General features: G+C 48.3%; 1 protein-coding gene across 1 annotated transcript in view; it reads left to right on the top strand.

The window, feature by feature from the left end:
* The first annotated feature begins 478 nt into the window (after positions 1 to 478).
* Positions 479 to 24,091, top strand: part of KLHL25 (kelch like family member 25) — a 55,535-nt gene continuing 31,922 nt past the window's right edge. Inside the window, exon 1 of the mRNA XM_019945918.3 lies at positions 479 to 634. The gene's annotated coding sequence lies outside the window, so the exon portion shown is untranslated. The remainder of the gene's footprint in view (positions 635 to 24,091) is intronic.

Here is a 24,091-nt window from a genome sequence, read left to right as displayed (position 1 = left end):
AAGGTCGGCTTACAAAGGAACTTAGTGAGAAATGACACTGGTAGGAGAGCTAAATACATATTCCAAGCACAGATGGGGTTCAGTGGCTGAAGAAAATCCCAAACACTGAAACGAGCTCCAAATAAAAAGAAACGGTTTCCTTAACACTTTCACAACTAGGTGAAAGGTGTGTCTCCGCAGACCAGGTACAGAAGACGCATTTGCAATCTACAGAGCTCCCTCCTTCGGAAAGCTCTGGAACACAGTCGGGTTTTGTTCGCAAACTTCGGCCGCGGGGGAGGGCAGGGGCCTGTTCCTTTAAGAATCTGGTCGAAGTCCTTTTTCTCTCCCTGCCCCCCCCACTCGCGGTGCTGGGGAAGCCCAGCGCCCACCCCTTTCTCCTCTTGCTGGCTTAACTACGGGTTCGGATGACCATCCGTCACAGAGGCGCCGCCTCTGATTGGCTTCGGGCCGGGAGGCGGGGCGGGAAGGCCGGAGAAACTAGTTTGTTGGCGGCGCCCCGGCTGTACCTCAGTAGCAACGCGCTCAGCGGCTTTTGCGAGCTGGGGGAGGGGAGCAGCGGCGGCGAGGGCTGCGGAGCCTCGCGCGGGCGGCTAGGGGCCTCTGAGCGCGGCGGGTGGCGACGCCCCGAGTGGTGAGTACCCGGGCTGGGCTGGGGGCGCCGTCCTCGGGCCGGTCTAGCCGCGCGCCCGGCCGCCGGCTTTGGCACTTGTCACCACCCCTCACCCCGGGCCGGGATCGGGAGCGCCGGGTCCTGCGCGCCCCGCCGTGGGAGCCCCCGGCAGAGTGAGCCTCGCGGGACCGTGTGCCCCGCGAGCAGCACAGCGGGGCTCGATTGTCTGGAACCGCCTCTGCCACCTCGGGGTCTCGGAGGGCTGGAGTCGGGGACAATGGTGGGGAGTGGAGGTCTGTAGAGAGCCGTCTCCTCCCCAACCCCGTTCCTCCCTCCTCGCGAGTGCCGGGGGACCCGGCGAGGGTATTTGCTGAAAGCTCTGAGCGAGAGAATGAATTGTTTTGCAAATGGATGTTGCGCGCGGGAGCTGCAACTCTTTCCCCTGGGAGTGCTTGATTCATTGAGTCCGCAGACTCTCTTTTAAAAAATTACTATCGATCCTGGAAAGTGGAGGCTGCCTGTCTTTGAGGATGTGAGCAGTCCGGCTTTGCGCCGCGGGCCGGGCGAAGTCCCCGCGCACTTGACGCCGAGGGCCAGATGGCTGCCTGCCTCGTGCAGAGCGAGGGCCGAGGGTTTTAACCAAGGGAAAGGTCGTCCACGCGAGCCCGGCCCGGAGTCTCCTGTGCCCCGGCCGTTTACGTCCCACCTGACAGGGCCCCTTGTCTCTGTTTAGAGAGCTGTGGAGCAGCAGAGGAATGGTCACCCGTCCTAAGCCCTGCCCACCTGCCCCCCAGGGTGGCCGCCACCCTAGCAGGTCCAGAGCAAGCCTTCTCTGGCCCTGGCTGTCCTGTTCACCCCATCTTGCCCTGGCTCCAGGACCCCGCAGCACTTGGGCACGCCCCCTACTCGTTTTCTCCCTCGTGGTTGCTTGAGAAGCTTTCTGGTTGGGACTCTGTGCCCCCAGGGGCACCAGACATTTTTGTGCTGGTGCTTCAAAGAGCCCAAAGTTCATTTCCACTGTCTTTGAGCAGAGAAATCCTTATAGAGATTTTAACAAAGGGAGTGGGGTGGGGGCCGACCCAGGTCCCCCGCAGGTTTAACGCAGCCACTCTTGGTCCTGCTGGGTTGCTTTGGGCAGGGGGAAGGCTCCCTGAGCTTTGGCCCTCCCTGGTGAGTCAGGGCAGAGAAGGCCAGGTGTCTGGGCCTTTTAGTTTCACTCTGGTTTTGGCGGCGTGACTGAGGGAGGGAAGTTGCCAGGGGGAGAGGAGGCAGGAACCCCACAGTCTGATCACAGGCCAGACTCTGGTGACTCTGACTTGGTTCAGGCCCTTTGGGACCCTGGGCCTCAGTCTGCCTATTCACAGGTGGAACCGATGCTCTTTGAGCCCAGGTGTGCTGTTAGTATTGCTAAGGGGGTGTTGGTGAAGGCTTGCATTTGGGGACTGGGAGGAGTAGGACCCAAGGTCCACCCCACCGGGGGCAGGTTTGGTATCCTTCTAACACGGGGTCCTTGAGTCCCCAAGCCGTGCCTTTGGAGGATGATGGAATCAGTCTTCTGTGCCTGGCAGCTATCTCCGTCTTGAGCCATTCCCTTTGTCAGGAAGTGACTCCATGCAGGTTACTCAAAGGAAGGTAGAGAGAAATGGTAGAGACCTTCCTCCCGGGGCTCAGGCTGCAGCCGGATTTATGTATGTGGTGCAGAGAGAGGAGCCGCGGGCGACTGGCACACTCCACCTCAGAGGTGGCTTCTGCAGCCTGATGCCCCTTAATAGCATCTTAAACCTGTGGGCGCTCAGTGTGGGAGAGGAGAGCAGGAAGAAAGAGGACGATTACCCGGGCCTTGGACTTCCTGGTCTGCAGCGAAAGCAGGCTTGGTTCTTCCCATCCCATTACCGTGAGGCGCGGTTGGTGGGGAGGTGGTCAAAGGGAGTGGTGGTTTGTTCATTCATTCGTTAACCGATTAATTGATTCATGGTTTGAAAGGGCTTGATTGGGACCCTGCCTTCGGGGAGCTCCTGGACCAGGTGTGCTGGCATGCGTGTGGCTTAGAGGCCCTGACACATCGAGGTGTGCACAGTACCCCAGTAACAAAGGCAGCAAGGGGAGCTGAGGGGACACAGGAGGTGCGCGGGTGGTGAAGGCTTCCTGGAGAGATGATGCCTTGATTAAGTAAAGATGAGAAAGGCATGTGGTGGGCTACCACCTCCCCCCATCCACTCACACTTCTCCCAGAGGCCACTTCATTGCCAGCCTCCAGGCAGGTGCAGGTTGAGGGCAGAGAGCATGCAGGTGGGAGGTGATGGAAAGGTTCACCTGGGACTGTGGTGGTCTGGCCCAGGAGTCCCCCAGGAAGATGGGTGGCTTCTGGATACAGCAGATCTGCTCAGGGGATCATGGGAGACCCCACCCCACCAGCCCCAAACACCAACCCATCGCCTGAGCCCTTAGTGCCGCGGTACCAGCCCTCAGTGTGGGTGTGGCCTGAAAACGGAGGGCCCTAGCAGAGCTGGCACAAGAAAACAGAGTGGCCAGACACAAATGAATTGGCTGATTGAGATGCTTCTTTTATGAATTGGCTGATTGAGATGCTCCTTTTCATCTGATGTGGTAAATTTCATAATTGAATTGCCTTAGGCAACCAGGGCTGTTGAAGCATTTTCCCAGCCAGAAAACACTTAGTTGGGACAGCTGCGGGGGGTGGGGTGGGGAGAGTGTATGCATCCACAGCTTTTACTCACAGCATCCCAGCAGGCCATTTCCCTTAGGAATCTGGGTCTGTCCCCAGGTGATGGAAGTCAGCCCAGCGTACCCTGTAGTTTCCACCCCCTTTCGTAGACCATCTGGCCCCTGATCAGCACTGCTCCCACCCCAATCTAATATGTAGCTAAAGCTGATACCTGTCACCTTCAGGCACTCACCTTGCCAGACTTACTCCAGTTCCCTTAGCTGTTAGGAGCATGGAGGGGGGATTGTGGGATGGAGGGCAGAGAGAGGGCTCAGGGATGGGAGGGTTCCCTGTTATTAAGTCTCTTCAGCACCAGGTTGGGGGATGGGGGGAAGAGCATGGGCTCTTTGAACTGGACTCGGGTTCAGATGTTGCTTATGTGTCTGTGGTCAGCCCTCTCCTGGGGTCCCAGCCACCTGCACCCACCCTGCCCCCTCCCTCTGGTGCCAGTAGATGCTGTTCTTTCTTACTGCTAAACCTTTCCTTCCCAGCCCTGTCAGTGACCTTTTGGATGAAAAATGGTAGGCGTGTGTGGCTCACTAACCTGTTTTTAAAAGTGCCAGCTCTGTAGTCTCAGAAATCCAGCTTAGTTGAGAAATTTCACTGTATTTTCTGCAAATACATAAAAATCTCCCAAGCCATTCCCTCCCCCAACGATGGTCTCCTGCACCTCTGGGACAGAGTTTAGATGAGGCTCTCTGGGCCCCACCTTGTTTCAGCGTGACTGAGGCCCAAGGCCAGCTGCACCTCTTCACCAGCTATCCCACAGATGGGACCCTCACACCTGGACCGTGTCAGCAGAAAGAGCACTTAAGTGGGGGTCTGGGAGTCCTGCTCTGCCCCTACCTGCTGTACGACTTCCTGTAGGTCCCCTTACCTCCATGGGCCTCGATTTGCTCTTCTGTAAAATGGGTGGATGTTCTTCGGTACAATGCTTCTACTAAATGTCTTGCTGTAAAATCTCAAAAGGTCTTGTGTCCTCTGGTATTAAGTAGTTTTATAAGGCTAGAGTTACTTGCATAGCTCTCTTGGGCAGGAAGAGGGAGAGGTGACCGGTAGAGTGCAGAGGGGCTGAATTAGAAGGCAGGAATCTGGCGTCCTAGCTCCAGCTCCGCCTCTGATGGGTGCGGTTGGCCTTTGGGCAGGTCACCTTCCGTCTCTGGGCCCTCATTTTTCCACCTGTAGAATGAAAGTGGTGTAGTAGGCAGGCGCCCCATTTCCTTTCCTTTCTTGGTGAGTGGAAACTGAGTCAGACTTTCCCGGTAACTCCCCTGCCTCTGTCCACTGCCTTGGAGTTTGGGGCCCAGGTGTGAAGGGCAGCAGGTGTGGGAGCACTTAAATTGACACCCCCCACCCAGCCTGGAACAGATGGGGTGAGACCTCGCCTGCGGAGTGTCCCCTGGGCATAGAGCCTAGGGCCACCTCTGAAAGGAGAGACGGACAAAGACTTCCTAGGGGGCAAGAGGGATCTTGAGGGAGCCCAGGGAGACAGAGGAGGACGCCAGGCTCCCTGCCTTCTGCACGCAGCACTTTGCCAAGGAGGCGCCTGCAAGACCAGTCTGATGGCTCCTCCTGCGAGGAGGCGGTAGGCGGGGGCTGAGCAGGGCCGTGGGAGAACTGTGTCTGCGGCTGCCGAAGGGAGGACCCCTTTGTCGCTCCCCACCCACCTCTGTCTGCCAGGAAGTCACCTTGGACTGTCAGCCGCCCTCCGGTCAGAGTAGGATGTGGGGATAGGATGAAAACTCAAACTCAGACTTGCTTATTTTCTGCCTGCTCCTGTTGGGCCCCCAGGGAGAGGCTGACCACAGATCAATCTAGGCTGAAAGGAATTAATTTCCTAATTAAGATAAGGAAGGCTTGGCTCATTCAAACCCCAGGATGAGCTGCCTGCCAGATTTGCAGTTGGCCAGGTCAGATCTGTCTGGTCAGGAGTGAGGGCCAAGAGACGGAGGAGCTCTTTTTCTAGAAAGCCATGGCGATTGCATCCTGCATCCAGAGTTCAAGTTCTGCTGCATCCCAGCTGGGCTTGCGAGACCCTGGGCAGCAAGTCCCTTAACCCGTGAGCACCTGTATTATTTGCGGCTTTGGAAATCCGAGGGAGCGAGACGTACAGCTCCATTCAGGCAACAGACATTTATTCAGCACCTTCTGAATGGCTCACCCTGGACAAGAAACTGGGAAGGGAAAGTCAGGTTCAAAGAGGGTCTGTACTTGCAAGCTCGGCTTCTGGCCTGGGAGACAGACAAGTAGTCAGGTGGTTAGGGGTCAGCACTAGGCTGTGAGTGGCGTGGCCAGAGCCATTGGACATGTGAGGAAATGGACTGTCGTTTGTGTCTCAATTCCTAATGTGCCCAACGAATGTTTTTTGCCGTCTGTTTTTCTGCCAGGATCTGCGATGCAGCAGAGAACAAGGCAAGGTCCCCACCATCCTGGGGCCCCCATTCAACTGGGGGAGGCAGACCACAGATGGATAAAATAAATAGAGCTGCGGTTGGGCTGCAGAAAGCGGACGGGGAGGTGTGAGGAAAAGTGTCCTCAAGGTGGGGCATCTGCTTAGACGAGGGGGCTCTGGGCTGGTGACATTTGAGCCGAGACCTCCAACACGGCAAGAGGCAGCTGTGGGAAGATCTGAGGAAGGGGTTGCCCAGCAAGTGCACAGGCTGGGAACATTGTGGGCTGGGGAGGGGGTTGAGACGAGACCCAGAGATAGGCTGCAGCCATTCCATCCTGGAATCTTCTGATGCGTAGGGAGCCTGAGGAAAACATGTTCCTTTTAAGTTGTTTTATTGTCTTTAATTTCAATCATACATCAGTAGGTTCCCTTTATAAACAAACAATATAAGAAGAAACGGAGCATGGTATGAAAGTGGCCCCATCCTTGGTATCTGTCAGCAGTTTGGGGCATACTGTTCTCGTCCCCCTTTTCATATACAGATTTTGTGCTTATGTAATTTGGATCACACTCAGTACAGTGTCTATCACTTACTGTGTGGTGAATCTCTTTCTCTTTTCACAGCAGTGTAGTATTCCATGGTGTGGCCAGGCCACCATCTTTCAGCTCACAGTCTCCTAACAGGAGACATTTTGGTTGTGTCTGATTTTTCTTCCCCCCATACAATCCATGAAGTCATGCACATCCTTGATCATACGTCTTTCTGGTCTTTAAATTTTCATTGTCAAAACCAAGTGCTGTTTGCGAAGACTAGTAAGCCAGTTTTCTCTCCCATTGATGGTGTCTGGGAGCCCACTTCCCCACGTCCTCACCACGCTTGTTATTATCCACATTTCCCCTTTTAGCTACTGTGATGGGGGAAAAGGATCTCATTATTCCTTAAAAAAAAAAAAAAAAGTGATCCAGTTTATTCAGGCTTTCTCTTTTTATTGTAATCCATCGTTGTTTTTCCCAGAGGATCAAGGTTTAGCGAGTGCTGCCTCTCGCTGGTCTGACCGCGGCTGGGGACTCAGCGAAGCCTTTGCCCTGTGTACTCATCTGTGAAATGAGGTCCTTTTAATCCCCGCCCTGCCCCCTGCCAGGCTGCTGCGTTTTGGGCATGGGAAAACATTCCTGAAAGTTCATTTTATGCTGAAAAGCTCTGCAGACATCATGGGTTTTACTAGTGAAAGGCAGATGTCTGGAGCCTGGAACATTTGAATGGATGTGAGTGTTTCTAAACAGCCAGTGTGTCCAGGGGAGGGACTAGGCTGGCTTTAGGTGGGACGTCTGCCTTGCATCCCTGAGATGGGGAGGGCCTCACCAAGCCGAGTCAAATAAATGAGCCAGGAGGGCAGAGAAAGTTCTCTAGCTGGTTCTCTAGCTGGTCTAGGGACAGGCTCAGAAAGGGGCACTGGTCACCACAGACTTGATCCCCCATTTATCTGTTGGTAGAGACCAAAGGCTGGGGCTCCTAGAACTTTGTGTATTTCCATGTTTGTTACTTTGGGGGTCCTTGTCTGTTTTCTTGTAACAGGAGGCTTTAAGATAAGCAAAAGATTCACAAAAGGGCCCTTGTACTTGATTTGGAGACAGAAGGAGGGGAAGCTGTGGGCATTGATAAAGGAAAGGTGGGATCAGGGCCAAGGAAAACCAGGCCCATGTGGTCCCTGGACGGCCTCAGGCCCCATGATGCAGGAGCCAGGGAGCGGGCTGGGCCCCGGAGGAATTCATCACTGCTGGGATTCAGGTGCCTGGGGTATATATAGCTGGGCTCTCCTGTCCTTTCCCAAGTGGGCTCTCACACAGCGGGTCCACACCTTGGGGAGCAGCATCCAGACTTGGCTGCGATTGCCCTGCTGCCGCCTGGGACCTAAGCCCTGGTGGAGGCTTCTGTTATCCCCACCAGCCTGACCTGGTTGGGACAGCTGTGGGGAGCTGGGGGGGACTAGGCCACAGACAGGAAGGTGGACAGACACGGGGCGGGGGGCGGTGATAGCAGCGAACGAACAAGCAGGTGGACAGAGGGCTTTGGTCGGGAGGCATCCTGCCTTGGTACCTCTGCAGCCGGTGGGCGGGAGGAGAGAAGGCTGAGACCTTGCACATCTTTGCATTTGTTAGGCATCCCATCGTTCTGAGGGCTGGGTTTTTCATGAAGGGAGTGAGGGGAGCATCTCACTCAGGAGCTGGCTCGAGGGCAGTCCGTGAGGGCAGGGGCAGACTGGGTCCCACCCCACTGCCACCCCCAGCCCAGCCTGCAGGGGTTTGTGGAGTCAGAGTGAGGTCGAGTCGCCAGGTTTTGTTTCAGGCACCAGGATCGACTGGTCTGTCTGTGTTGCAGGAAGTTGCAGCTGCTATTTTTACTGCTCCAACTAGGACTTTTTACAGGAAGGTACAATTACAAGCAAAATGTCAGGGTTTGGCTGGCCAGCTGATCCCTGGGAGGCTGCCACAGGCCAAGGCAGGGATGATGGTGGTGTCGGTGGGTGTGTAAAGCAAGACTCATTTGCACGTGGACACATCCCTACCCTGGGTGCTGGGTGGCTTCCTGTGAACTGCTTGCAGTGTCTATATAGTTTTCCTCTAGGCAGAACAGAGGACTTTGCTGGGATTTATCCAGGTTAGTGCACCTGAACACGTTATGATTGGCTGGTCATGAGATTATGAAGCCAATCTGGGGAGCTGTAAGCCATTCTGTTCCAGACTGCTCAGGAAGCTGAAATTTTGTTAAATGAAATTATTGAGACCCTACGGTGTGATAGCCACACTGCTAAGTGCTAGAGGTAGAGATGGATCAGACAGACCCCGCCCTAGAGCATCACCCATGCAGCATTAAGGATGCAGAAAGTGCTATCCCTGAACCCTTTGGACAAGCACCTGGTATGTTTTTAATTTATATGCCTTATGGCCAGAGGCCAAGCAGGGCTTACATTAGCTTCTGTTGTGGCCTAACGGATCACCACTAACTTAGTGCCTTAAACAATACCTATTTATTAGCTCACAGTTCTGTAGGTCAGAAACCTGGGCTGGCTCAACTGGGTTCTCTGCCTAGGCTGTCACAAGTCCAAGGTCAAGTACCAGCTGGACTGGACTCTTATCCTGAGGCTCTGGGGGAGAATCTGCTTCCAGACTCATTCAGGTTGTTGGGAGAATCAAGTTCTTGGTGGTTGTAGGACTGAGGTCCCTCTCTCCTCCCTGGCTGTCAGCTAGGTGCTGATCTTGGCTCCTACAGGTTGCTGCATTCCATGCCAGATACCCCATCTCTGAGCAGCAGTGGAGTGTCAGATCCTTTCCTGCTTCAGATCTCTGACATCAACTTCTGCAATCAGCTGAAGAAAACTCCGCTTTAAAGAGCTCATGTGATTAAGTCAGGCCCACTCAGAGCATCTCCCTATTTTAAGGCCACCTGATTAGTTAGTAACATCATTAATTATATCTGCAAATCTCTTTGCTATGTAGGTAACATGGTCACAGGAGTAAGACCAGGGGTGGAGATCAGGGTGCCATCCTTGAATTTTCCTGCCAAGAGCTTGTGCCAACAGGGGCTACAACAGCAACAGTATTGATAACAGCAGGTCTCATGAATAGAGTGAATTTTGTGTGTCCCACTGTACTGGGCTCTTTACATGGACCTTCTCATTTAATTCTCAGGATAGCACATTGACACTTATTCCACCCGCCCCATTTTCCAGATGAGTAAAACTGAGGCTCAGAGAATATAAGTACCTTGGGCCAGTCATACAGGTAGAAACAGCAGTGCTGGGATTTGAGACCAGGACCTTAGCGCCTAACCACCCCCTCAGGGTGCTCGAGGCCAGCATCTCCAGTTTGATTACTGTGATATGCAGAATATCGTGTAGGACAGGGATGAGGGTTGCTCTTTCCCATCCAGCATTTAAAATACTTAAATATGAAACATACCAATCATATTGCAGGTTAACACAGCAGACACTGAGGACCTCTCATGTGGATCTTTTTGATTCTTATTCCAGTGGGTATTTGTGGTTAATCTACTTCCCATTCAGCAATATTATCGATCTAATGTATTCCAGGCAGCAAAGATGACACAGAATAGTGTCCTCGATGAGTCAAAATAGAAATAAAGGCAGAGTACCCAATGCCCTGAAGAAATAAATAATGCTGGACTAGAGAAGAACCCTCACAGCACCGCAGCAAAGGGCCAACGGGTATTAGAATGTTAATTGTAGGAGACAAGACAAAAATGTTCTCTTTACTCTCTGCCATGTTCCTGGTGCATAGCACAGGACCCAGCACATGGTAGGTGCTCAGAAATTCCTTGTCAGGTTAATTTTTTCAGTATCTACTATGTACGAGGCCCTGTACACGCCAGACAGATGTCAAGTCCAGGGGAGGGTGTGAGCGTGAAAAGAGAGGGCTTATGGAGAGAGGGAGTGGGGATGGGAGAGCTGGAAAGTCCGGCATGTGCCCCAGCGAGTGGTGGGGGAGAGGGGCTGGGGACCAGGTTGCACAAGACTTGGATGTCCAAGCCTCCTTGAAGCTTTTGAGCAGGAGAGAATGGTGGTCAAAAGTGAAGACCGGATTGCCTGGAGTGGGAGAGACTGGGGACAGGGCCTGTTCATAGCCCATTCCGCAGCTGTGAAGTCCTCACCTTGTTTCTGACGCAGGACTAGCCACACAAGGGACCCAGGAAGGAGGATTTAATGGAACTTGGTGGCCGAACGATATGCTAAAAATGTATGTATGAATGAGTTGCAGTTTCTGGGCACCCATGTATTTGGCTATAAATACACGTTACATATGTAATTTCAAGAGACCAAGAATCATCAACTGCAAAGCCCAAGGGCAGCAGCCCATGCGTGCCCCCTGTAGTTTGCCGTTTCAGGCGCCCTCTGCAAACCACCAAGGTCTGTTATTTGGGGGAAAATGAGGGGTCCTGTGGTGAGAAGAAAGCATCTGGTGATGGAGGGAGGCGCAGAGCAGGCTGGGTTCTTCGAGGGGAGGCCGGCCAGCGGGGATCAGAGGGCGCCAGCTCCTGTGCCCACATGTCCATGCAAGCTGGGGAGGGGCCGAGACCCTCCGGGCAGGTGATTCCACTCTCACTGCCCTTCACTTTCCATGGCAGTTTCTTTTTCGAGTACTTTTAAAAAAAACATGGTTAATGTGTGGAGGATGAGGAAGTTTTGCTGACCCACTGTTCTCACTGTGTGGTCCTGGACGGTCCCTGGGATTTTTTCGCGGTCCATGGGGGTCAAAACTGTTTTCATAGTAACACCCAGATATTATTTGCCTTTTTATTTGCCTTTTTCCCTTTTTCCCATTCCCTCCAAGTGCATAACCCCGTGACCCAATGTTTTCCAGATGACCATTGCATGAAGTTACTAAATCATGCATGTGTAAGTGAGCCAGAGTGCAAGACAGACCAGGAGACGGGCAGGTCATGGAGTACACAAGGGCACCACACGGGCTCAGGTCCCACACTGCAGCTAATCTTTAAGAAACTAGTGCTTGACAAGTCTTAGTGTTTTGTCAAAGAGGAATATCCAAAATGATCTGTAAAGGCTCTTAAAATCTGTTCCCTTTTCCAACTCCCTGTCTGTATGAGGCTGGATTTTCTTCTAGTCTTCACAATGAAAACATTTTACAATGTTTAGGAGTATGGGATTAACACTTACACACTACTATATATAAAATAGGTAAGCATTAAGGATTTACTGTATAGCACTGGGAACTGTATTCAGGATCTTGTAATAACCTATGATGGAAAGTAATCTAAAAATATATATATAACAATCACTTTGCCGTACACCTGAAACTAACACAATATTGTAAATCAGCTATACTTCAATTAAAAAAAAAACACGACATTTTACAACAAATTGAATGCAGAAGCAGTTAGAGAGTCTGGCCACTATTCTCAATAAAATAAATTTTTTTTTTGAAACTAGATTTATGAAAAACAACTGTTACTTATGCTAACATATAATGAGTTTATTATTGTTCTTCAGGTAACTAGTATACATTTCAATTTTGTCTCAGTTTTAATTTTGTCTGTGATAAATTTCAGTAGGTTAAACCATGTAACAGAAGCCCCTTAGGGTCCTCAATCATTTTCAAATTGTAAAAAGATCCTGAGACCAAACCATTTGAGAACAGGAGTGCTAGGCAAAGCCCTTGCAAGCTGGGGCCTGGGTGTGGGCCCTGAACCCAGCTCTGTTCATCTGTTTTCCCCTTTTAGTCCCTTGGCAATCCTGCGAGGTTGGTGTGACTATTTTCACGTCCATTTTACAAATGTGGAAACCGAGGCACTGAGCATTTGAATACCCAGCACAGGCCTCGCAGTATAGAGGTGGCAGTGCCAGCAAGCAGGGAGGTGCCAGACCGACCTCCCTGTTCCCCAGGCAGGGAGGAAGGCAGGCGCCTGAGAGAGAGCTTGTAATGCAGGCCTGGTCTGTGTCCTCAAGTTACGAGCCGTTGGACGTAGTGCGAGCTCTTCAGGGTGGCATGGGGCCTGGCAGGCGGGGAGGCACACTTCCACACACTTCCTCCTTTCCTGAGGCCCAGGAAGGCAGACTCAGGTTTGCTAAGTGGCAGGGAGGCACTTGGGAAATCAAGTGTTTTTCATTAAAAACAGCATCTCCTGTTCAGGCACACACGGCGTTTGCAGCCAGGAAGGTGGTTCTTTCTAAACAGCCCACGTTATGCCTTTCGAGCAGGGACTTTGGAGCAAAACAACTTTGAATACTGAGGATGTGTGCGCGTTTCTTACCTTCTCTGAGCCTCAGTTTGCCCACCTGTACAATAGGGACCGTGACGCCTCAAAGAGGTGCCGTAAGGATGAAATGAAAGAAGGCACGTGCAGGGCCTGATGCAAAAGCTCGTTCACAGCCAGGTTCGAAAAAAAGTGACTCCGGGACTTCCCTGGTGGTCCAGTGGTTAGGACTCAGCACTGCACGGGGCACAGGTTCGACCCCTGGCTAGGGAACTAAGATCCCACATGCTGTGTGGCATGACCCACCCCCCCACCAAAAACAAAAAAGTGACCCTGCATCTGGCACAGTGTCCGGCAGGTTCAGGGGTGTGTGCGGTGGGGACAGCCTCCCCACCCTCCTCTCCAGTGGTGGCTATCAACCCATTTCTCACCCAACCTACCAGAGACAGTCTGCAACCCCAGCAGGTGCATGTGTGTGTGTATTACGTGTCTATGTGTATGACTAGGTAGTCGGTTTTTAACAGATGTAAGAGATGGCATCCTATTCATAGCACTTCTCGTTTTAGCAGAGAAAGCCAGTTGCTTATTTTTTTATATATATAGTTCTGTAGTACTCCATTGTATGAATGAACCACCATTTCTTTAACTGGGCCTCTTGCCTGTGAACATTGAGCCTGTTTCCAGCCTTTTGCTTGCAGCCAAGAGCGTGCAAGTGTGATGGAGGGCAGGATTCCTGGGCGTGGAGAGGCTGGGGCAGAGGGCTTTTGTCATTTTGAAAGATCTTACCAAAGTGCTCTCCAGCTACACTCCCCTGCCCTCCTCCCTCTCCATGGGAGGGGAGAAACAGAGCTGTGTCTTGGGCTTTAGCAATTGACGCACATTCCCATTCTGGTTCGACAGCAGCCCTGGCAGCCTGGAGTAGAACGAAGCTTCTAGAGCACAGGGAGAAAGAAATCCACGAACAAGTAGCTGGTGCTTGACTTTTTTTTTTTTTTTTCCTTCTGTCCTGTTCTGCGTGTGCATTTTCCTCCCAGGCTGTCACTCCAGGTGGCTCACTGAAAGTGATATCTAGGCCACAGTGCTTTTAATGACTCCATCTGTGGGCCTCTGTGACTCTTTCAGGGGACCAGACAGGAAGAGAGACAGCCTCCCTCCAGGCCCCCAGCCTCCCTCTGTTTGCCAGGGGCCCGGCCAGTCCTGCTGAAGAGGGAGGAACCCAGGACCAGGAGGCGGTGTTTGCTTTGTACGGGGGCTGTTCTCTGCCCCTGCTTATTTCTCTCTGTCTCGCTCTGGATAAATGAAAGGAAACAAGTGATCTCAACAGATGGGCGAACCTGAGCACCAAGTGCTTTGTCCCCTCTGTGGTTAGACCAGGGATGTCCATTTCATTGGCCCCACTCCCGTCTGCAGCAATAGCTGGGCTTGCAGACCCCCAGCCTCGGGGGCCAGAGACAGTCCAGGCGGCCCCACTGAGCTGAGGGGCAGCAGGATGCGGCAGTGGAAGCCAGGTGGCAGCTTCTCTCGGCCCTTCCCTGCCGAATTTGGAGGCATCTGAGCCACTCCTCCCTTAGCTGAAAGAAGCCTCTTTGTTGCAGCGGTGGTTTCGTTAAGCATGGTAACCAGAGCTTCTATGACAGTATGACGTCACACATCTGTAATTCTTCTCCAAAGATTTTTATCTCAAGAGAATACAGTGATTCATAATACACCACAGCAAAGACGTTATTTGTTCATTGGATACAAATGCAAAATTGTGGATGAATGAATTAGTAAGTCATGGTGCTTATATACTTCACAGACATTAAAAATTACAGCTGACAACCCCAGAGATGCTGGGATAAACCAACCGGTTCATCCCAGTGTCTGCATGCAGGAGACCCCTGATCAATCTGTGTTCAGTGGTGAATGAAGGATAGGAGCATGCAAACTCTGTGAATGGTAGAAACAATGTGAAAGTGTGTTCTGTAGTTGCAACAATGTAAAATGTTTGTTTTGGGATAAAAGCAGAAAATAATAAGCCAAAGTGAAAATAGTCATTGTGTTTGCAGTGCCTCTCAACCTTATCACTTCCCCCCACAAACGTTTTTGGACCTTTTATTCCTAATTGCACTCAACCCCCTTCCCCGCCATAAATTTTAATACCAGATACGCTCTAAGTCTGTCTGTCTGTATGTCTGTGCTTTGTACCTAAAACAAGTAAGATTTTTTTCTGTCTTCCAAGAACCAGTTTTTGCCTCCTTAGGACAGTGTTTCTGCCCACCACCTCCTGACCCCCTCAGCCCCCATGAGGACGTCTGTGTCGGGGCTGTGATTCCTGGGGATTTGTCGTCTTTTGTGTCGTGCCTTCACCTTTGTGTTCTCTTCTCAGTAAAAATGACTGAGCTCCTGGGTATGCCTGTTGGCCTATCTCACTTGGTTCGTGGAGCTCACACTCAGAAGAGGTGGTCCTGGGCAGAAAAGGGGGCGTCAACCATCCGTGGCTGCATCTGCTGGGCTGGGCCTATGGCTGGGCAGTCATTACAGGGAGTCATTCCCACATATCCCTGCCCGGTGTCCCAGCCTGAAAAAAGCACTCAGACCAGTGCCTAGTATATAGTAAGTGCTCAGTCACTATGACTTATTGGTAGTAGTACTGTTGTCATTACCATTCATCTCTGAGCTGCTGTTTTCTTATCTGTAAATTACAAAACTAATAGGGCATATGGCAGGCTTGCACCTCTGGTGCTGTCCCGGTGAACGAAGCTACGTGACTCGTTTTAGCTAATGAGATGGGGACAGAAGTGATGTGCGTCTTTCTAAGGCCAAGCACCGAATTGGCAGTGCCACTTTCCAGAGCGTTCTCTATTTTCCCATTGGCATGGTGACTGGTGACATGGCGACTACTCTGTCATCTGGGTCCCTGGGAGTGACAGTGATGAGAAGAGTATGCTCTCCTCCCCTCCCCCCTCAACCACCAACTAACCCACAGCGCATGTAGCATAAGAGCGAAATGTCTCTGTCCTCAAAGCCACCGAGATTCGGGGGTGTTTGTTGCTGCAGCACAACCTAGCTCATCTTGATTAAAACATTAGAGTCATAACCTTGTCAGGCTTGGTTGTGAGGATGAAATCTTCCATGTAAGATGCCCAGCACAGTATGGATACATGGTAGTCATGTGCTCCATGTGGCTCCCTTCCCAACCAGAATTCCCTGTTGATTCTTTGCAGCAGGTGTTGCTTCTTCCTACAGCAGAGTTTCACAGGCCTTGAGCCCTTACCCCTGTCCTCTGCCTTTTCTGGGAAGGCAGAGCCTGTTGCCTGGGAAAGGCCAGGGCAGTGCACCACCCAGACCCTTCCTCTAGAAGTGGCCCGCCCACTCCGGCAGAGCTGGCATCCATCCCCATAGCATCTATCAACTCGGAATAACAGCTCTGGCTCCCCGTTGACCAGAGGCTGCTGGCAGCCTGAGACCTGGCTATCACTCACAGGAGCTAAAGTGGCTGCCCTTCCTCGAGTGTGCCTAACATTCGTGTGCGTTGAGTAAAAAGGCTGGAGCGCATGGAGAAGGCACCGAGGCATTTGCCTGCCCCTCGGGGTCTGCTGGGACCACGTTCCCCTTCCTGGCTTCGGGTGCAGGAAGTTGGGCCATGTGTAGGATTCAGTGCCCACCTGGGACTGTGTGTGTGAGTGTGCGTGACCCTTTTGAGAGGGTACAGTTGCACTGTTGCTCACGCCCTCAGGACAGCAGGTGGGAACTGGGCTGTCTCACACTGTGCCTTGTCAGAGGGTGTGGAAGGCTTGGGCTTCTGTCCAGAGGGGGTGAGCTCAGGGGTGGGCTCCACCCTTCGTGGGACATTCTGGCACTGCCTGAAGAGAACCCCATTTATTACCAAGCAGGGGATGAAGCAGACACCGTCACCCCTTCCCTGAACCTCACTCCATTCTAGAACCACCACCCGCATGGCCAGCACATTCGCCTGCAGGAGGGCCCGGGCTTGCAGTGAGGCAGGGATGGGGTGAGGCTGGGGGCTGGGATAGGGTGGAGTAGCATCCAGCAGGCTAACCACGGGAGAGCAGGAGGCGTGCGTTACCCAATTCCCGCGACTTTGCTGCGGATTTGAAGTCTTTCAAAATCAAAAGCTGAAAAACAAGATCAAAATAAATAAATACATAGTAAAAAATATAAACAGTTTTAACCTGTTGGATTTTCAATAAAAATTCAGGTAATACGACTTCTGAATAAATATATATGAAGTTGTTTTTTGTTTTCTTTTTAAAAAAAGGGCCATTGGAAGGTAGAAGCATCTAGGAAAAGGACCCATTGTCTGATAATTCACTTGTATCTAGAATGATCTGTGGCTCTGATTCAGTTACAGTGGTCATACTGATTTTACTTTCACTTAACAATTAGATTTGTCTGCTTCATACGGTGCTTAGTTTGTTTTCCACTTGAAAATTGGACGGATGGCTGCCCCTGCACCCCGTGGGCTCCCCGAGGTGTGTGTGTCCCCCAGACTTGGGCAGGGTGGGGATTTGAGCTGCAGTATCACGGGGCGTCCTCTTGGAACCCCGCTCCTGGGAACCTTGTTGCAGCACGCCGCCCTGCATAGCCCTGATATCTGATAGTGTTGGAATCCTTCATTATCACAGTTCTGGAGTAACCCAGATCCAGCAGGCTTGAAGAAAACCTTTAGTGTTTTTCCTGACTATAAAAATATTACATACTCATTTAAAAAAAATCAAATAACTTAAAAATGATTAGAGTAGACAGTGAAAATCCCCTTATTCAAAGTGGAGGTTGGGGTAATGTCTGCTGTGTCCTTTATTCAGTGACGGTGGTAATGACAACAGCAACAATAATAAAACAGCTGACCAAGTAAGCAGGAGAGGGCCAGGCCGTCCCATATGCTTGTCATCCACGGCCTCATTTAAGTCTCAAACAAACCTATAAAGTAGCAGCTGTTTTCGTCATCACTTTATGATTGAGAAAAATAGCCCAGAGAGGTGAATTAACTTTCTCAGGGTCACCAGTAAGGGCTGAGCTGTCTTCAGGGGCCCTGTTCCTGTGCACTGGCGTTGAGGAGCTGTGAGTTTCCCCGGGGCTGCCTTGTCACAGGTGTGTCAGTGCAGCTGGGGCAGAGCCCCCTGGGAGATACAGATTCAAAATTCTTGCTGCCCCTCCCCTCTGCGGGCTGGGGTCCACCTGCTGCAGTTGGAATGTCCAAGGCAAATTCTTCACTTACACGATTGGCCCCAGGGTTCACATGCCACTGGCCCTGTGTGATAGCGCCCCTGCCTGTCCCTGGCCTTTCTCTTCCCTGAAGGGCCGATGGTTTCCACCCAGCCTTTGCACCTGCTGCTTCTCTGCCTGAACCCTCCTTTCCCTGCCATCACATCTGGGCTCCGCTCATCACTTAAGTTTCATCCCACGTGTCCCCTCTTCACAGGGACCTAAATGAGCCCACCGTCGTCTTGTCCCTCTGTGGCCCATTGCCATTTTATTTTCTTCATAGAACTCCCAGGAAGGGAAAGTGTCCTGTTCACTGGTTTGGTTGCTTATCGCTGGTCTGTCTGCCCCCTTCCATACCGCCAACCACAGAGTGCAGGTCCATGGGGGCAGGAACTCTGTCTCTGTGCATCACTGTCTCCCTGCCTGGCACGTAGGAATTGTTCGGGAAGCTTCTGGTGGATGAGCGAGTCAGAACCACATTACCTGCAACCCCTCAGCTGGGCCCTGGGATTTTCCGGCTCCCTCTGGCCACCAGCAAAGAGTGATGGAGTTGACACACTCATTTAGAAAATTGCTAACTCCTGGCTGGGGGTGGAAGTGGGGGAGGGCGTTAGCGCTGCAGGACAGAGCTGGGCCTCCCAGAGAGTGACCCCCAAAATGCAGCTTTGATTGCCTCTGATGCCTTTTTCTCTGAGAGTGGAGGTCTTTAGATCTTAGTCACTGGAATCTTCAGAGAGCTTGGCAAGTTTTCTTCTGAAGGTCTTGCCTCTTGGCTAGTTTGTTTACTTATGTATTTGGCTAACTTTCCAAGGAGGATGAAAGGTGAGCTGGGCACCTTGCTATTTGGTGCTTTTTTTTTGCAATTTTATTTTATTATTATGTTTTTAAATAAATTATTTTTGGCTATGTTGGGTCTTCGTTGCAGTGCGCGGGCTTCTCATTGCGGTGACTTCTCTTGTGGAACACGGGCTCTAGGAGCGTGGGCTTCAGTACTTGTGGCGCATGGGCTTGGTTACTCTGCAGCATGTGGGATCTTCCCGGACCAGGGCTCGAACCCATGTCCCCTTCATTGGCAGGCAGATTCTTAACCACTGTGCCACCAGGGAAGTCCCTTTTTGCAATTTTAAAACTATATATATATTATATTGGAGTATAGTTGATTTACAATGTTGTGTTAGTTTCAGGTGTATAGCAAAGCGATTCAATTAGACGTACACATATATTCAGTCTTCTTCAGATTCTTTTCTTATATAGGTTATCACAGAATATTGAGTAGACTTCCCTGTGCTGTACAGTAGGTCCTCGTTGGTTATTTGTCTTATATGTAGTGTGTATATGTTCATCCCAAGCTCCTAATTTACCATTACCCCCCCACAACGTTTCCCTTTTGATAACCATGAGTTTGTTTTCGATATCTGTAAGTCTGTTTCTGTTTTGTAAATAAGTTCATTTGTATCATTTTTTAAAGATTGCACATATAAGTGATATCATATATTTGTCTTTGTCTGACTTCACTTAGTATGATAATCACTAGGTCCATCCATGTTGCTGCAAATGGCATTATTTCCTTCTTTTTTATGGCTGAGTAATATTCCGTTATAGGTATGTACCACATCTTCTTTATCTATTCCTCTGTTGATGGACAGTTAGTTTGCTTCTGTATCTTGGCTGTTGTAAATAGTGCTGCAGTGAACATTGGGGTGCATGTATCTTTTCGAATTATGGTTTTCTCCTTATATATGCCCAATAGTGGGATTGCAGGATCATTTGGTAGTTCTATTTTTAGTTTTTTAAGGAACCTCCATACTGTTCTCCATAGTGGCTGTATCAATTTACATTCCCACTAAAATGTAGGAGGGTTCCCTTTTCTCCACACCCTCTCCAGCATTTATTGTTTGTAGACATTTTGAGGATGGCCATCCTGACTGGTGTGAGGTAATACATCACTGCAGTTTTGATTTGCATTTCTCTAATAATTAGCGATGTTGGGCATCTTTCCATGTGCTTTTTGGCCATCCATATGTCTTCTTTGGAGAAACGTCTATTTAGATCTTCTGCCCATCTTTTTTATTGGGTTGTTTGTTTTTTGGATACAGAACAGCATATGCTGTTTGTATATTTTGGAGATTAATCCCTGTCAGTTGCATCGTTTGCAAGTATTTTCTCCCATTCTGTGGGTTGTCTTTTCATTTTTATTTTTTGTTTTTATTCTATTTTATTTTTTGCTTGTAATTTTATTTTATTTTATTCATTATTATTTCTTTTTACATCTTTATTGGAATATAATTGCTTTACAATGGTGTGTTAGTTTCTGCTTTATAACAAAGTGAATCAGTTATACATATACATATGTTCCCATATCTCTTCCCTCTTGCATCTCCCTCCCTCCCACCCTCCCTATCCCACCCCTCCAGGTGGTCATAAAGCACCTAGCTGATCTCCCTGTGCTATGTGGCTACTTCCCACTAGCTATCTACCTTACATTTGGTAGTGTATATATGTCCATGCCTCTCTCTCACTTTGTCACAGCTTCCCCTTCCCCCTCCCCATATCCTCAAGTCCATTCTCTAGTAGGTCTGTGTCTTTATTCCTGTCTTACCCCTAAGTTCTTCATGACATTTTTTTCCTTAAATTCCATATATATGTGTTAGCATACAGTATTTGTCTTTCTCTTTCTGACTTACTTTACTCTGTGTGACAGTCTCTAGGTGCATCCACCTCCTTACAAATAGCTCAATTTTGTTTCTTTTTATGGCTGAGTAATATTGCATTGTATATATGTGCCACATCTTCTTTATCCATTCATCCGATGACGGACACTTAGGTTGTTTCCATTTCCGGGCTATTGTAAATAGAGCTGCAATGAACATTTTGGTACATGACTCTTTTTGAATTATGGTTTTCTCAGGGTATATGCCCAGTAGTGGGATTGCTGGGTCAAATGGTAGTTCTATTTGTAGTTTTTTAAGAAACCTCCATACTGTTCTCCATAGTGGCTGTACCAATTCACATTCCCACCAGCAGTGCAAGAGTGTTCCCTTTTCTCCACACCCTCTCCAGCATTTATTGTTTCTAGATTTTTTGATGATGGCCATTCTGACTGGTGTGAGATGATATCTCATTGTAGTTTTGATTTGCATTTCTCTAATGATTAATGATGTTGAGCATTCTTTCATGTGTTTGTTGGCAGCCTGTATATCTTCTTCGGAGAAATGTCTATTTAGGTCTTCTGCCCATTTTTGGATTGGGTTGTTTGTTTTTTTGTTATTGAGCTGCATGAGCTGCTTGTAAATTTTGGAGATTAATCCTTTGTCAGTTGCTTCATTTGCAAATATTTTCTCCCATTCTGAGGGTTGTCTTTTGGTCTTGTTTATGGTTTCCTTTGCTGTGCAAAAGACTTGAAGTTTCATTAGGTCCCATTTGTTTATTTTTGTTTTTATTTCCATTTCTCTAGGAGGTGGGTCAAAAAGGATCTTGCTGTGTTTTATATCATAGAGTGTTCTGCCTATGTTTTCCACTAAGAGTTTGATAGTTTCTGGCCTTACATTTAGGTGTTTAATCCATTTTGAGCTTATTTTTGTGTATGGTGTTAGGGAGTGATCTAATCTCATACTTTTACATGTAGCTGTCCAGTGTTCCCAGCACCACTTATTGAAGAGGCTGTCCTTTCTCTGCTGTACATTTCTGACTCCTTTATCAAAGATAAGGTGATCATATGTGCCTGGGTTTATCTCTGGGCTTTCTATCCTGTTCCATTGATCTATTTTTCTGTTTTTGTGCCAGTACCATACTGTCTTGATTACTGTAGCTTTGTAGTATAGTATGAAGTCAGGGAGCCTGATTCATCCAGCTCCATTTTTTGTTCTCAAGATTGCTTCGGCTATTCGGGGTCTTTTGTGTTTCCATACAAATTGTGAAATTTTTTGTTCTAGTTCTGTGAAAAATGCCAGTGGCAGTTTGATAGGGATTGCATTGAATCTGTAGATTGCTTTGGGGAGTAGAGTCATTTTCACAATGTTGATTCTTCCAATCCAAGAACATGGTATATCTCTCCATCTATTTGTATCATCTTTAATTTCTTCCATCAGTGTCTTATAATTTTCTGCATACAGGTCTTTTGTCTCCTTAGGTAGGTTTATTCCTAGATATTTTATTCTTTTTGTTGCAATGGTAAATGGGAGTGTTATCTTTATTTCACTTTCAGATTTTTCATCAATAGTGTATAAGAATGCCAGAGATTTCTGTGCATTAATTTTGTATCCTGCTACTTTACCAAATTCATTGATTAGCTCTAGTAGTTTTCTGGTAGCATCTTTAGGATTCTCTATGTATAGTATCGTGTCATCTGCAAACAGTGACAGCTTTACTTCCTCTTTTCCGATTTGGATTCCTTTTATTTCCTTTTCTTCTCTGATTGCTGTGGCTAAAACTTCCAAAACTATGTTGAATAACAGTAGTGAGAGTGGGCAACCTTGTCTTTTCCTGATCTTAGTGGAAATGCTTTCAGTTTTTCACCATTGAGGACGATGTTGGCTGTGGGTTTGTCATCTATGGCCTTTATTATGTTGAGGAAAGTTACCTCTATGCCTGCTTTCTGCAGAGTTTTTATCATAAATGGGTGTTGAATTTTGTCAAAAGCTTTCTGTGCATCTATTGAGATGATCATATGGTTTTTCTCCTTCAATTTGTTAATATGGTGTATCACATTGATTGATTTGCGTATATTGAAGAATCCTTGCATTCCTGGAATAAACTCCACTTTATCATGGTGTATGATCCTTTTAATGTGCTGTTGGATTCTGTTTGCTAGTATTTTGTTGAGGATTTTTGCATCTATGTTCATCAGTGATATTGGCCTGTAGTTTTCTTTCTTTGTGACATCCTTGTCTAGTTTTGGTATCAAGGTGATGGTGGCCTTGTAGAATGAGTTTGGGAGTGTTCCTCTTTCTGCTGTATTTTGGAAGAGTTTGAGAAGGATAGGTGTTAGCTCTTCTCTAAATGTTTGATGGAATTCACCTGTGAAGCCATCTGGTCCTGGGCTTTTGTTTGTTGGAAGATTTTTAATCACAGTTTCAATTTCAATGCTTGTGATTGGTCTGTTCGTATTTTCTATTTCTTTCTGATTCAGTCTTGGAAGGTTGTGCATTTCTAAGAATTTGTCCATTTCTTCCAGGTTGTCCATTTTATTGGCATAGAGTTGCTTGTAGTAATCTCTCATGATCTTTTGTATTTCTGCAGTGTCAGTTGTTATTTCTCCGTTTTCATTTCTAATTCTATTGATTTGAGTCTTCTCCCTGTTTTTCTTCAGGAGTCTGGCTAATAGTTCATCAATTTTGTTTATCTTCTCAAAGAACCAGCTTTTAGTTTTATTGATCTTTGCTATCATTTCCTTCATTTCTTTTTCATTTATTTCTGATCTGATTTTTATGATTTCTTTCCCTCTGCTAACTTTGGGGTTTTTTGTTCTTCTTTCTCTAACTGCTTTAGGTGCAAGGTTAGGTTGTTTATTCAAGATGTTTCCTGTTTCTTAAGGTAGGATTGTATTGCTATAAACTTCCCTCTTAGAACTGCTTTTGCTGCATCCCATAGGTTTTGGGTCGTCGTGTCTCCATTGTCATTTGTTTCTAGGTATTTTTTAATTTCCTCTTTGATTTCTTCAGTGATCACTTCGTTATTAAGTAGTGTATTGTTTAGCCTCCATGTGTTTGTAGTTTTTACAGATCTTTTCCTGTAATTGATATCTAGTCTCATAGCATTGTGGTCAGAAAAGATACTTGATACAATTTCAGTTTTCTTAAATTTACCAAGGCTTGATTTGTGACCCAGGATATGATCTATCCTGGACAATGTTCCATGAGCAGTTGAGAAAAATGTGTATTCTGTTGTTTTTGGGTGGAATGTCCTATAAATATCAATTAAGTCCATCTTGTTTAATGTATCATTTAAAGCTTGTGTTTCCTTACTTATTTTCATTTTGGACGATCTGTCCATTGGTGAAAGTGGGGTTTTAAAGTCCCCTACTATGAATGTGTTACTGTTGATTTCCCCTTTTATGGCTGTTAGTATTTGCCTTATGTATTGAGGTGCTCCAATGTTGGGTGCATAAATATTTATAATTGTTATGTCTTCTTCTTGGATTGATCCCTTGATCATTATGTAGTGTCCATCTTTGTCTCTTCTAATAGTTTTTATTTTAAAGTCTATTTTGTCTGATATGAGAATTGCTACTCCAGCTTTCTTTTGGTTCCATTTGCAGAAAATATCTTTTTCCATCCCCTTACTTTCAGTCTGTATGTGTCTCTAGGTTTGAAGTGGGTCTCTTGTAGATAGCATATATATGAGTCTTGGTTTTGTATCCATTCAGCCAATCTGTGTCTTTTGGTGGGAGCATTTAGTCCATTTACATTTAAGGTAATTATCGAT

Source organism: Tursiops truncatus, chromosome 2 (genome assembly GCF_011762595.2).
Source record: "Tursiops truncatus isolate mTurTru1 chromosome 2, mTurTru1.mat.Y, whole genome shotgun sequence".
Lineage (NCBI taxonomy): Eukaryota > Metazoa > Chordata > Mammalia > Artiodactyla > Delphinidae > Tursiops > Tursiops truncatus.
The sequence above is the reverse complement of the archived record's forward strand: the minus strand, read 5'-3'. Positions and strand labels throughout refer to the sequence as shown.